This window comes from Lepus europaeus, chromosome X (genome assembly GCF_033115175.1).
Source record: "Lepus europaeus isolate LE1 chromosome X, mLepTim1.pri, whole genome shotgun sequence".
NCBI lineage: Eukaryota > Metazoa > Chordata > Mammalia > Lagomorpha > Leporidae > Lepus > Lepus europaeus.
Genome location: NC_084850.1, coordinates 59773709 through 59784993, shown reverse-complemented (window position 1 = coordinate 59784993; position 11285 = coordinate 59773709).

The following is an 11285-nucleotide window of genomic DNA, read 5'->3' as shown; positions in this document are numbered from 1 at the left end:
ATCTCTCTTTCTTTCTTTCTTTTTTTTTTTTTTTGATTCAAAAGGGAAGTAATTCCACACAGCTGAACGTAATTGGAGGTAGTTAGCAGGCAAATGATATACCCACAAGAGCCAGAGATCGGAAGCTCTTTCCCAAGGACCACACAGGGAATCTCTGCTGCCCTCAGTGTGGGCTCCAATTCTCCTGCAGTCTCCCACTGGGTTGCCAAGTTAGATGCTAATCACCTGTTATTTCACCCCTCCCCCCAAGTCAGGTTTTTCTGCTAGGCTCAGGGCCAGTGCAGACCTGAGGTTGCCCTGCTTATGACGTATGTCCAAAATGGTGCCTGCTCTTTGTCTTGCTTGCCTTTGAGAGGTGAGGTGAGCGGAGAGAGAGAAACTCGTGTCCGTATCGGTCACTATTTTTTTTTTCCTCTCTCTCTCTTCTAGTTAGCCTGGTGAATTTTTCTCCACGTGGTTTCAAGCCTCGTTCCCTCTAGTCTCCTCTTTCCGCTTGCCCGCTGGTGTCTCGGGCTATTGAGGTTCGGCTCACCTCGCGTTCCAGCGCTGGTGTGTTGAGTCTGCCGCTGGTGTCCCCAGCTTGGGCTCCCACGCTCTCCACACAGGTCCACTGTGAATCACTAGTTCCGGAAGAGTTTCCTCTGCTGTTTCTTCCCTACTCTTCCTTGACCCTGCAGTATCTCCACTGTTATTAACCTGTCTCTCCCCCCGGACTAATAGTGTGCTCCCTTCCTATTCCGCCATCTTGCCACTCCTTATCAAGATGTGAACTTTATGTTTCAAAATATTTCTTTGAGTCATAAACTGTAGAAGACGTCCTTTGTAGTTCCTCCCATGACATATTTGGCTTTTTTAATTGCTGAAAATTAATCTAATGGCAAACATTTACATAAAATATCAATCAGCAGGTTGACACACACTGAATAGTACAATTTCATAGTGCTATAGTAGTATATGTGTACCTGCACAATTGATACATTGAAACCTCATCTCCAATGTGATAGTATTTGGAAGTAGGAAGGGCCTTTAAAGGTTACTAGTTCAAGTCTTATATCTAATGTAAGAATTCCCTCCACAAACTTTTTGATAAATGATCATTCAAGGACATGGATCTTTCTGTTTACCAATCAAATTTCTTCATTTTATTTAGCCTAAATCTACACTTCTGTTATTTCCATCCACTGGTTATATTTTTGGTTACTGAGATCGTATAAAACCTTTCATCTACTTAAAAAATTTGTGCCTTAGTCCATTTTATGCTGCTGTAACGAAATGCCTGAAACAGGTTAATTTATAAAGAACAGAGATTTATTTCTTGAGGTTCTGAAGACTGGGAAGTCCAAGATCAAGGGGCCTACATCTGGTGAGGGCCTTTGTGCTCATTCCATGGCAGAAAGAGAGTAAAAAAAGGAAAGTGAAGTCACTTTATAACATGCTAACTCTCACAAAAACTAACCCATTCCCATAACGGCATTAATCCATTCATGAGGGTGGAGCTTCCATGATCCAATTACCTCTTATTAGGCCCCACATCCCAAAAATATTGCACTGAAGATTATGTTTCCAGCACATGATCTTTGGAGGACACATAGCAATGATCAGTTCTCTTTATGTTTTATCTTGGAAATAGACATTGATATGCTTACACGGAAAGTGACAGAGAAGGAGATAAGTGGTAATTTCAACTGCAAAATTAAGACAATAGTTTAATAAGTATATAATAATATGTGCACATACTACACAAAAACATGTCTAACATATGTATGGTGTACCTGTTTAATAGTATGTAATTTATCTATACCTAGTGATAATATGTTACATTAGAATACTCCTTTATATTTTATGAAATATCATTTAATGATAAAATAATAATTCCTATAATTAAGTTAGTGCTTATTAGGTGGTAGGTTCTATATTAACTTCTTTACATATATTGTTTAACTTGATCCATACACTATAGAAGGAAGATGCTACTATTATCCCCCATTTTATAGGTAGAGAAGTTGATGTTTAAAAGAGTTAAGTAACTTGAACAAAGTTTCACAGTTAAACTTTAGTGATCAGTAGTTGGGTCCCAGTTAATCTAAATCCAGATCCTTAAGTCTTAAGCACTTTAGGGTAAGGAAGATTGAAAGATCACCTTCACTTTATAAGTGTTACTACTGAGATGTTAAGAGTTTCAATATGTCTAAGGTCACATTTTGAATTTATTACTTTATTTTTTCGTTATCTCCCCAGAGTTTTCTCTAGTTTTCCTAGCTTGTAGAATGAGCTATGTAAATGAGCACAATATCTGAAATAATATTATAAGTAAACATGAAAGCAATTGGTTGGTATTTCTTTTTTCATTTTAATGATATGCTTTATGTAAATGGGTACACTCAGCGTTGGTGATTGTGATAGGCACAATTCTAAGATGGGCCCCAAGATTCCAAGTTCCTGGTGCTTTCTTCCAGCTATTCATCTGAACTCTAATATAGATGCCACTATGAAGGGATGTGGCAGATGTAATTAAAGTCTCAATCAGTTGAGTTTAAGATCAGGGAGATTATACAAGTGAATCCCATCTAATTCTGTGAGTTTTTTTTCCCCAAAGAAACCTTTTATTTAATGAGTACAAATTTCATAAGTACAACTTTAGGAATATAGTGATTCTTCCCACCATATCTGCCCTCCCACCACTACTCCTACCCCACCTCCTCCTCCCTCTCCCATTCCCAGTCCCATTCTCCATTAAGAAAAAAAAACTTGTTCCTTGACAGTCAAGACAAGCACTGTTCAAGTCGTTGTTTCTCAAAGTGTCAATTTTACTTCTACAGATTACCTTTTAGGTGTTCTATTAGTTATCACAGATCAGGAGAACATATGGTATTTGTCCCTTTGGGACTAGCTTATTTCATTTCCAGATTCATCTATTTTGTTGCAAATGACTGGATTTCATTTATTTTTACTGCTGTGTAGTATCCCATAGAGTACATATCCCATAATTTCTTTATCCAATCTTCAGTTGATGGGCATTTTGATTGGTTACATGTCTTAGCTATTATATACTGAGCTGCAATAACCATGGAGATGCAGATAACTCTTTTCTTTGCTGATTTCATTTTCCTTGGGTAAATTCCCAGGAGTGGGATGGCTGGGTCATATGCTAGGTCTATATTCAGATTTCTGAAGTATCTCCAAACTGACTTCAATAGTGGCTTTACCAGTTTACATTTCCACCAACAGTGGATTAGGGTACCTTTTTCCCTCACATCCTCACCAGCATTTATTGTTTATTGATTTCTGTATGAAAGCCATTCTAACTGGGGTAACATGAGACCTCATTGTGGTTTTGATTTACATTTTCCTGATTGCTAGTGATCCTGAACATTTTTTCATGTGTCTGTTGGCCATTTGGATTTCCTCTTTTGAAAAATGTCTGTTTAAGACCTTTGCCAGTTTCTTCACTGGGTTGTTTGTTTTCTTGTCATGGAGTTTCTTGAACTCTTTATATGTTCTGGTTATTAATGCATTATCAGTTGTATTCTTTGCAAGTAATTTCTCCCATTCTGTTGGTTGCCCCTTCAGTTTCCTGAGTGTTTCTTTTGCAGTGCAGAAGCTTCTAAATGTGATGTAATCCTATTTGTTAATTTTGGCTTTGATTGCATGTGCCTCTGGAGTCGTTTCCAAGAACTCTTTACCTGTGCCAATGTGTTTCAGGGTTTCTCCAATGTTTTCTAATGATTTGATGGTATCAGGTCATAGATTTAGGTCTTTAATCCATTTTGAGTGCATTTTTGTATAAGGTGTAAGGTAGAGGCCTTGTTTCATGCTTCTACATGTGGAAATCCAGTTTTCCCAGCATCATTTGTTGAAGAGACTGTCATTGCTCAAGGGATTGTTTTTAGCTCCTTGCTCAAATATAAGTTGATTGGAGATCCTTGGTCTGATTTCTGGCATTTCTATTCTGTTCCACTGATCTAGCCATCTGTTTTTGTGCCAGTATCAAGCTGTTTTGTATGTTTCAAAATCTGGTATTGTGATGCCTCTGGCGTTGTTTTTGTTGTATAAGATTGCTTTATCTATTCAAGATCTCTTATGTTTCCATATGAATTTCAGCATGATTATTTCTAGATCTGAGAAGAATGTCTTTGGTATTTATATTGGTAGCACGTTGAATCTGTAAATTGGTTTTGAAAGAATGGACATTTTGATGATATTGATTCTTCCAATCCATGAATATGGAAGATTTTTCCATTTTTTAAAAAATGTATTTGACAGAGTTATAGACAGTGAGAGAGAGAGAGAGACAGAGAGAAAGGTCTTCCTTCTGTTGGTTCACTCTCCAAATGGCCAGGTGCTTCTTCCTGGTCTCCCATGTAGGTGCAGGGGCCCAAGCACTTGGGCCATCCTCCACTGCCCTCCCGGACCACAGCAGAGAGCTGTCCTGGAAGAGCAACAACCAGGAATAGAACCAGCGCCCATATGGGATGCTGGCACCACAGGTGGAGGATTAACCTGGTGGGCCATGGCACCGGCCCCCCATTCTGTGTCTTTTAACTGGAGAATTAAGGCCATTTACATTCAAGGTGACTATAAGTAACAACTTTGCCCTACCATTTTTCAATAAATATTCCTTTTTTTAATTTGGATTTTCTTTGTAATTTTCTTGTGAGATTCCCTTCCTTTACTTTCTTCCCTAATGATGACCATGTTTTTGTGTGCAGCACATCCTTAAGCATCTTCTGCACTGCTCAATGGGTGGTGACAAATTCTTTGTTTCTGTTTGTCATTGAAGGTCTTTTTTCTCCTTCATTCATAAATGAAAGCTTTGCAAGGTATAGTATTCTGGGTTGACAGGTTTTTTTTCTCTTAAGCCTTGGACTATATCTCATTGTTCTCTCTTAGCCTGCAGGGTTTCTGATGAGAAGTACTTTGTGAGTCTAATTGGAAATCCTCTGAAAGTAAACTGGCTTTTTTCTGGAGCACATTTTACTATCTTTTCTTTATGTTTTAATGTGTTGAGTTTGATTACAATGTTTCGTGGTGAAGATCTTTTCTGGTCATGTCTTTGAGGAGTTCTATATGCTTCCTGTACTTGGATGTCCCTTTCTTTCTCCATATTAGGGAAATTTTCTATTATTATTTCACTAAAAAGTCCTTCTAATCCTTTCTCTCTTTCTATGCCTTCAGGAACTCCTAGAACCTGTATGTTGGATTGTTTGATAGTATCCTGTAGATTCCCAACAGTGTTTTAAAGTTTTCTAATTTCTTCTTGTTGTGTATTGTCTGACTATATAATTTCCTGTGCTTTGTCTTCTAAGTCGAATATTCGTTCTTCTGCTCCACCGATTCTGTTGTTAAGGCTTTCCACTTTTTAAATTTGTTCTATTGAATTCTTCATTTCATTTTGATTTATCTTTAATATATCATTTTCATGGGAGAAATTTTCTTTCATGTCATGTACAGATTTCATTAGTTCATGCATTTACTTTTGATTACTTCTAAGTAATCCTAAAATCAACTTTTTAAATTCCATTTCTTCAATCTCATCATTTTCACAATCTAGTATTGAAGTGTTGTGTTCTTTTGGGGTCATCATGTTGTCTTCATTTTTCTTGTTTCTTGAATTGGTGCATTTGTTATTTGGCATTTGTGGAGATACTCATTGGTTTCTTTTTTCTTTTTTTTTTCTGTGGTGGCTTTTATCTTTGGACTATGTCTGAGTGGATTAGTGGAGTGTCTGCTTTCAGTGAATACCTAGTGATGTGTGGTGGGTGTGACACACCCAGTTTTGGTGTGGTAAATCTCCTTCTTCTTCTGTTTTTTTTTTTTTTTAAACCAGAGGAAAGATTTATTCTTATCTGTTGGCATAGACTCAGCTGAACTCCTCTCCTTGAAGGAGCCCCAGTGAGTATATTATTTGTCCACTCTGCCACAAGGACCACACAAAGGATCTATGAAGTCCTCAGTGTGAGCTCAGATTCTCCAACAGTGTCCTTTGTCAGGTAACTAGGGATCGGATCCTTGATTGTGTGGAGCCTCCCATGGTGACTGTCTAATGTCCCAGCCATACCCTGAGTCTTCCCATGCAGCCTCAGTGTTTTCATAGTCCTGGCACACAAGCATCCCATAGTTAGGAGCACCCAGCCCTGTCTGTCCTGGGCACAGACATGAGCTGACACAGCTGTTACATGTTCAAAATGGTGCTTGCTCTTCATTAGCTTGTCAAAGAATGTCATTGTTAGGTGATTATGGAGAGAGAAAATGTGCCCTCCCTTTTTGTTCTCCTCTAGTTTGGTGGGTACACTATCCCCCTTGGGGCTCCAAGCTGGATATCCTCTAGGCTCTTCCTGCAAGCTTTTTCACCAGTGGCTTGGGCTACTGCAGTCTGGTATCATCTCACTTTCCAGTGCAGGTATGGAGGCTCTTGGCTGCTGGGGTCCTAAGTTGTGCACGTCCTTGCCTTCCACTTATGTCCTCTGTGCTCCTCCAATTTGCGTAGAGTTTCCTCTGATGTTTTCTCTTTAACTCTTCACTGAGACTGCACTCTTTTCACTTTTTAAAACTGTCTTCTCCTAGACTTGAGCAGTGAGCTCCCTCTCCACTCTGCTATCTTTTTTTTTTTTTTTGACAGGCAGAGTGGATAGTGAGAGAGAGAGACAGAGAGAAAGGTCTTCCTTTTTGCCGTTGATTCACCCTCCAATGGCCACTGTGGCCGGTGCATCTCGCTGATCCGAAGCCAGAAGCCAGGTGCTTCTCCTGGTCTCCCATGCAGGTGCAGGGCCCAAGGACTTGGGCCATCCTCCACTGCCTTCCTGGGCCATAGCAGAGAGCTGGCCTGGAAGAGGAGCAACTAGGACAGAATCCGGAGCCCCAACCGGGACTAGAACCCGGTGTGCTGGCGTCGCAAGGCAGAGGATTAGTCTGTTGATCCACGGCGCCGGCCACTGAACCAATTTCTGACTTACAGAACTGTTAGCTAATTAATTGGTCTTGTTTTAAGACACTGGCTTTGATGTAATTTGTTATGAAAAAATAGAAAACTACTAGAAGAGTGAATATTCCTGCTCTCCCTCTGTGGGTTAAGAACCACAGATCTAGGTAGGTCATGATAAAAACAAACATAATGATGAAATCTTTACTTAGTATTTACTGAATCGATCTCCTGTATATAAAAATAATTGAAAATGAAAAAAAAAAACCCCTTGGTGTTAAATTGGAAATTACATAGAAAATTAATCAATTTTTTGAAAAAAATATCATGCAGGATCTGTCATTAATGTGCTGTACACTGCTATTTAATGCTATAACTAGTACTCCAGCAGTATTTTTTCACTTTGTGTTGCTATGTGAGGGCAAACTGTTGAAATCTTTATATATACTAAACTGATTTTCTGTATATAAAGAGAATTGAAAATGAATCTTGATGTGAATGGAAGGGGAGAGCGAGTGGGAAAGGGGAGGGTTGCGGGTGGGAGGGAAATTATGGGGGGAGAAGCCATTATAATCCATAAGCTGTACTTTGCAAATCTATATTCATTAAATAAAAGATAAAAAAACAACAAATCTAAGCACTAAAAAAAACCAAAAACAGAAACAAACATAATTCATCAACAGAGGCTGTTTGCTTTCTGAAATCCCTGATTGCACTTGGGAATAGGTGTAACACTGGAGTAAGCATTAAGGTATGAAGGTAACAGAAGACAAAAATGTGAATTTAGAAAAAATAACCTAATGCACATTTAAAATAAAAAGAAATGCCTAGCTTCACATACGTTCATAAACACACTGTACCCAGAATTCAACAGTATTTGCAAAACATTCTCAAGAACCTAAGAAACCTGCTGTCCACATGATGTTAGGAATTGTCTGATTCTCTGCTTTGATATCCTTTTCTATTGGGATGAACCTGCTTGCCTTTAGAACTTGAGCTTAATTTCAATGTTAATTTTTTTATTCCAAATATCTGTAATTTATTGTATTAAAATATGGTTGACAAATAAAATATGGTATTTAGTGTACTATGTGATGTTTACATGTTATACATTGTTTACAATGTTATATAATATTACAATGCTATACAATGTTATATTGTTTACATGTTTACAAGGTTATACATTGTAAAATTATTAAAGAAATCTGATTAACATCTATCACCTCACTACCTTTTTGTGGTGAGAACTTTTAAGATATATTTTCATAATAAATTTCAAGTTTACACTACATTATTCTTATGAGCAATTGTTGAAAAGTCTATGGATAATGTGTATTATGAAAAACCTATGCATGAGTTTCAAAAATTTTTTGCACTAAAATAAATATCTTTTAATTGCAATTTCCACAAACTCTTTTGAAGTACTATCATAGTCACCATGCTGTGAAGTAGATTACCAGAACTGTTCCTACTATGTCTGAATCTTTGTACCCTTTGACCAACATCTCCACAATTCCTGGTTTCCTGATACCCCACCCCCAGCCCTTAGCGTTTACCATTCTACCCTCTACTTCTATGAGTATGATATTTCTAGATTACACATATAAGTTAAGGTCATGAGGTATTTTTCTTTCTGTGCCTGATTTATTTCACTTAGAATAATACCCTCCGAATTCATCTGTGTTGTCACAAATTACAGGATATCATTCTTTTTCAAGGCTGAATAATATTTCTCAGTGGTAATCTTACTACTGCCCTTCTAGTATCACTATCTGGTTTTACCTTAGTAATTCATCCTTTCTTCTTGTTTTATTTTTTTAATATTTATTTATGTATTTGAAAGGCACAGTTACAGAGAGAAAAGGAGGGACAAAGACCTTTCATTCATTGGTTCACTCCTGAAATGGCCACAATGATCAGGGCTGGGTGAGGCTGAAGCCAGGAGCCAAGAGCCAGGAGCCAGGAGTTTCATTCAGGTATCCCGCCTGAGAGCAGGGGCTCAGGACTTGGGCCAGCTTCTGCTGCTTTCCCAGGCACATTAACAGGGAGCTAGATCAGAAGTGGAGCAGCCAGGACATGAACCAGCACCCATTTGGGATGCTGAAGATGCAGGTGGTAGCTTAACCCACTATGCCACAATGCCAGTCCCCATTCATCCCTTCTTCAACAAAATTAACAGCAGATTAGGGGCTCACTGTTTGCCAGGTTTTGGACTACCTATTGGGTTAATAATGTATTGCTCAGTCCTTTGTATATGAGTTTTTCATCCCCATGATCTAAGCTCTTGATTTCAGCTTATTCATAGTTCCAGCACCCTGTGTCTGGACTCTGACACACGTGACCTAGATCATCTGTGGGTGGAGCTCCTATTACTCATTGTCCAGTCCCTGAAAAATAAAACCTCTAAATTTTCATTTATGGTTTTTTGCCTGTGTTACTCATCTTTGAAACCTAATATTCCGGATATTGACCTTCTACAGCCTGCCTTGACCAGTCTTCATATGTTGCCTGTCTAGTTCTTAAGTTCTGAACTTGCCCTGCTGGATGCTTTTGCCTTCTGTCTGAATTTACTGCCTTGCAGTCACTGAGTCACACTGACTGCTATTGGGAATACCTATTCCCTTATATCTGGAGCACCCATATACATCTTGAAATTTGGAAATAGACATAATTTTGTTTTTCAATTCTTCTGACATAGTTTTATGCCAAAAAACCATTTTTGAGGGTATATGACTTGTTTAAAAACTAATCATGTAAGTATTTGAGGAGATAGTTTATCCTGAGTCAAACCTTGTGCAATGTATGCATGCCATGACATAGTACTCCTTAAATACATAGTTTTTATGTATCACTTTTTACAAACTAATCATGGATATGGCCTCAGTTCTGGACAAGTCTCAATGTCATGACCTATAAAGAGAGGTGGGGGAAAGTAGGGAGGGAGCTTACTGCTATGGTCTAGGAGAAGATAGTTTAAAAAAAAAGTGGAGAGAGTGCAGTCTTAGGGAAGAGTTAGGTAGAAAATGGCAGAGAAAACTCTATGCAAATTAGAGGGACACAGTGGACCTATGTAGAGGGCATGGACGCCCACAACTCAGGGCCCTAGCAGATAACAGCCTCCACACCAGTGTTTGAGATTGAGGTGAGACCAGACTGCAGCAGCCCAAGCCACCGGTGAAAAAGCTGCAGGAAGAGCCTAGAGGGAATCCGGCTTGAAGCCCCATGGGGGATAGTGTACCTGCCAAACTAGAGGAGAAAAAAAAAAAAGGACGGGATGGACATGTTTCTCTCTCCCCCATCACTTTACAAAGGTGTACTGTAACAAGACAATAGAGCAGGTGCCATTTTGGACATACGTAACAGCTGTACCAGCTTGTGTCTGTGCCCGACAACTGGCCCAACAGAGACTCCTGACTCTGGTGGGGAGAAGTAACAGGGGGCTAGGAGCTTGTGACTGTGTGAGGCTTCTGAACTGGGACTGTGAAAAAAACTGAAGGTGTGTGGGAGGACTCATGGTGTGGCTGGACTTTGAGCAGTCACTATGGGAGGCTCCACATACTCAGGGCTCCCTGGTTACCTGAAGAGGGACATTTCTGGGGAATCTGAACTTACACTGAGGACTGCACAGATCCTTTGTGTGGTCCTTGGAGGCAGAGCAGATGAATATTATACCCACCGGCACTAGCGCTCAGACACCAGTCTCCTTTGAGGAGAGAAGCTAAGCTGAGCAGAATAAACTTCCCTCTGATAAAAAAAAAAGAGGCGATTTACCATGCCAAACCTGGGTGTGTCACCTTAGACACACCCTTCATCCTGCAGACCTGAACAGAGCTCACTGGCTACATCCACCACATGCCTTTATGTATTCACTGAAAGCAGACACTTCACTAGTCTACAGAGGCATAGTACAAAGATAAAAGCTTCCACAGCAAGAAAACAAATAAACCAATGAGTATCTCCACAGTTGCTGAATAACAAATGCACCAATTAAAAAAACAAGAATAAGGAAGGCAACATGATGCCACAAAAAGATCACAACACTTCAATACTAGATTATGAAGATGATGAGACTGAAGAAAATGGAATTTAAAAAATTTATCATAAGATTACACAGAGGCTGGCGCCGTGACTCACTAGGCTAATCCTCCACCTGCGGTGCCGGCACCCCAGGTTCCAGTCCCTGTTGGGGTGCCAGATTCAGTCCCGGTTGCTCCTCTTCCAGTCCAGCTCTCTGCTGTGGCCCGGGAGTTCAGTGGAGGATGGCCCAGGTCCTTGGGCCCTGCACCCACATGGGAGACCAGGAGGAAGCACCTGGCTCCTGGCTTTGGATTGGGGCAGAGAGCCGGCTGCAGCATGCCGGCCGTAG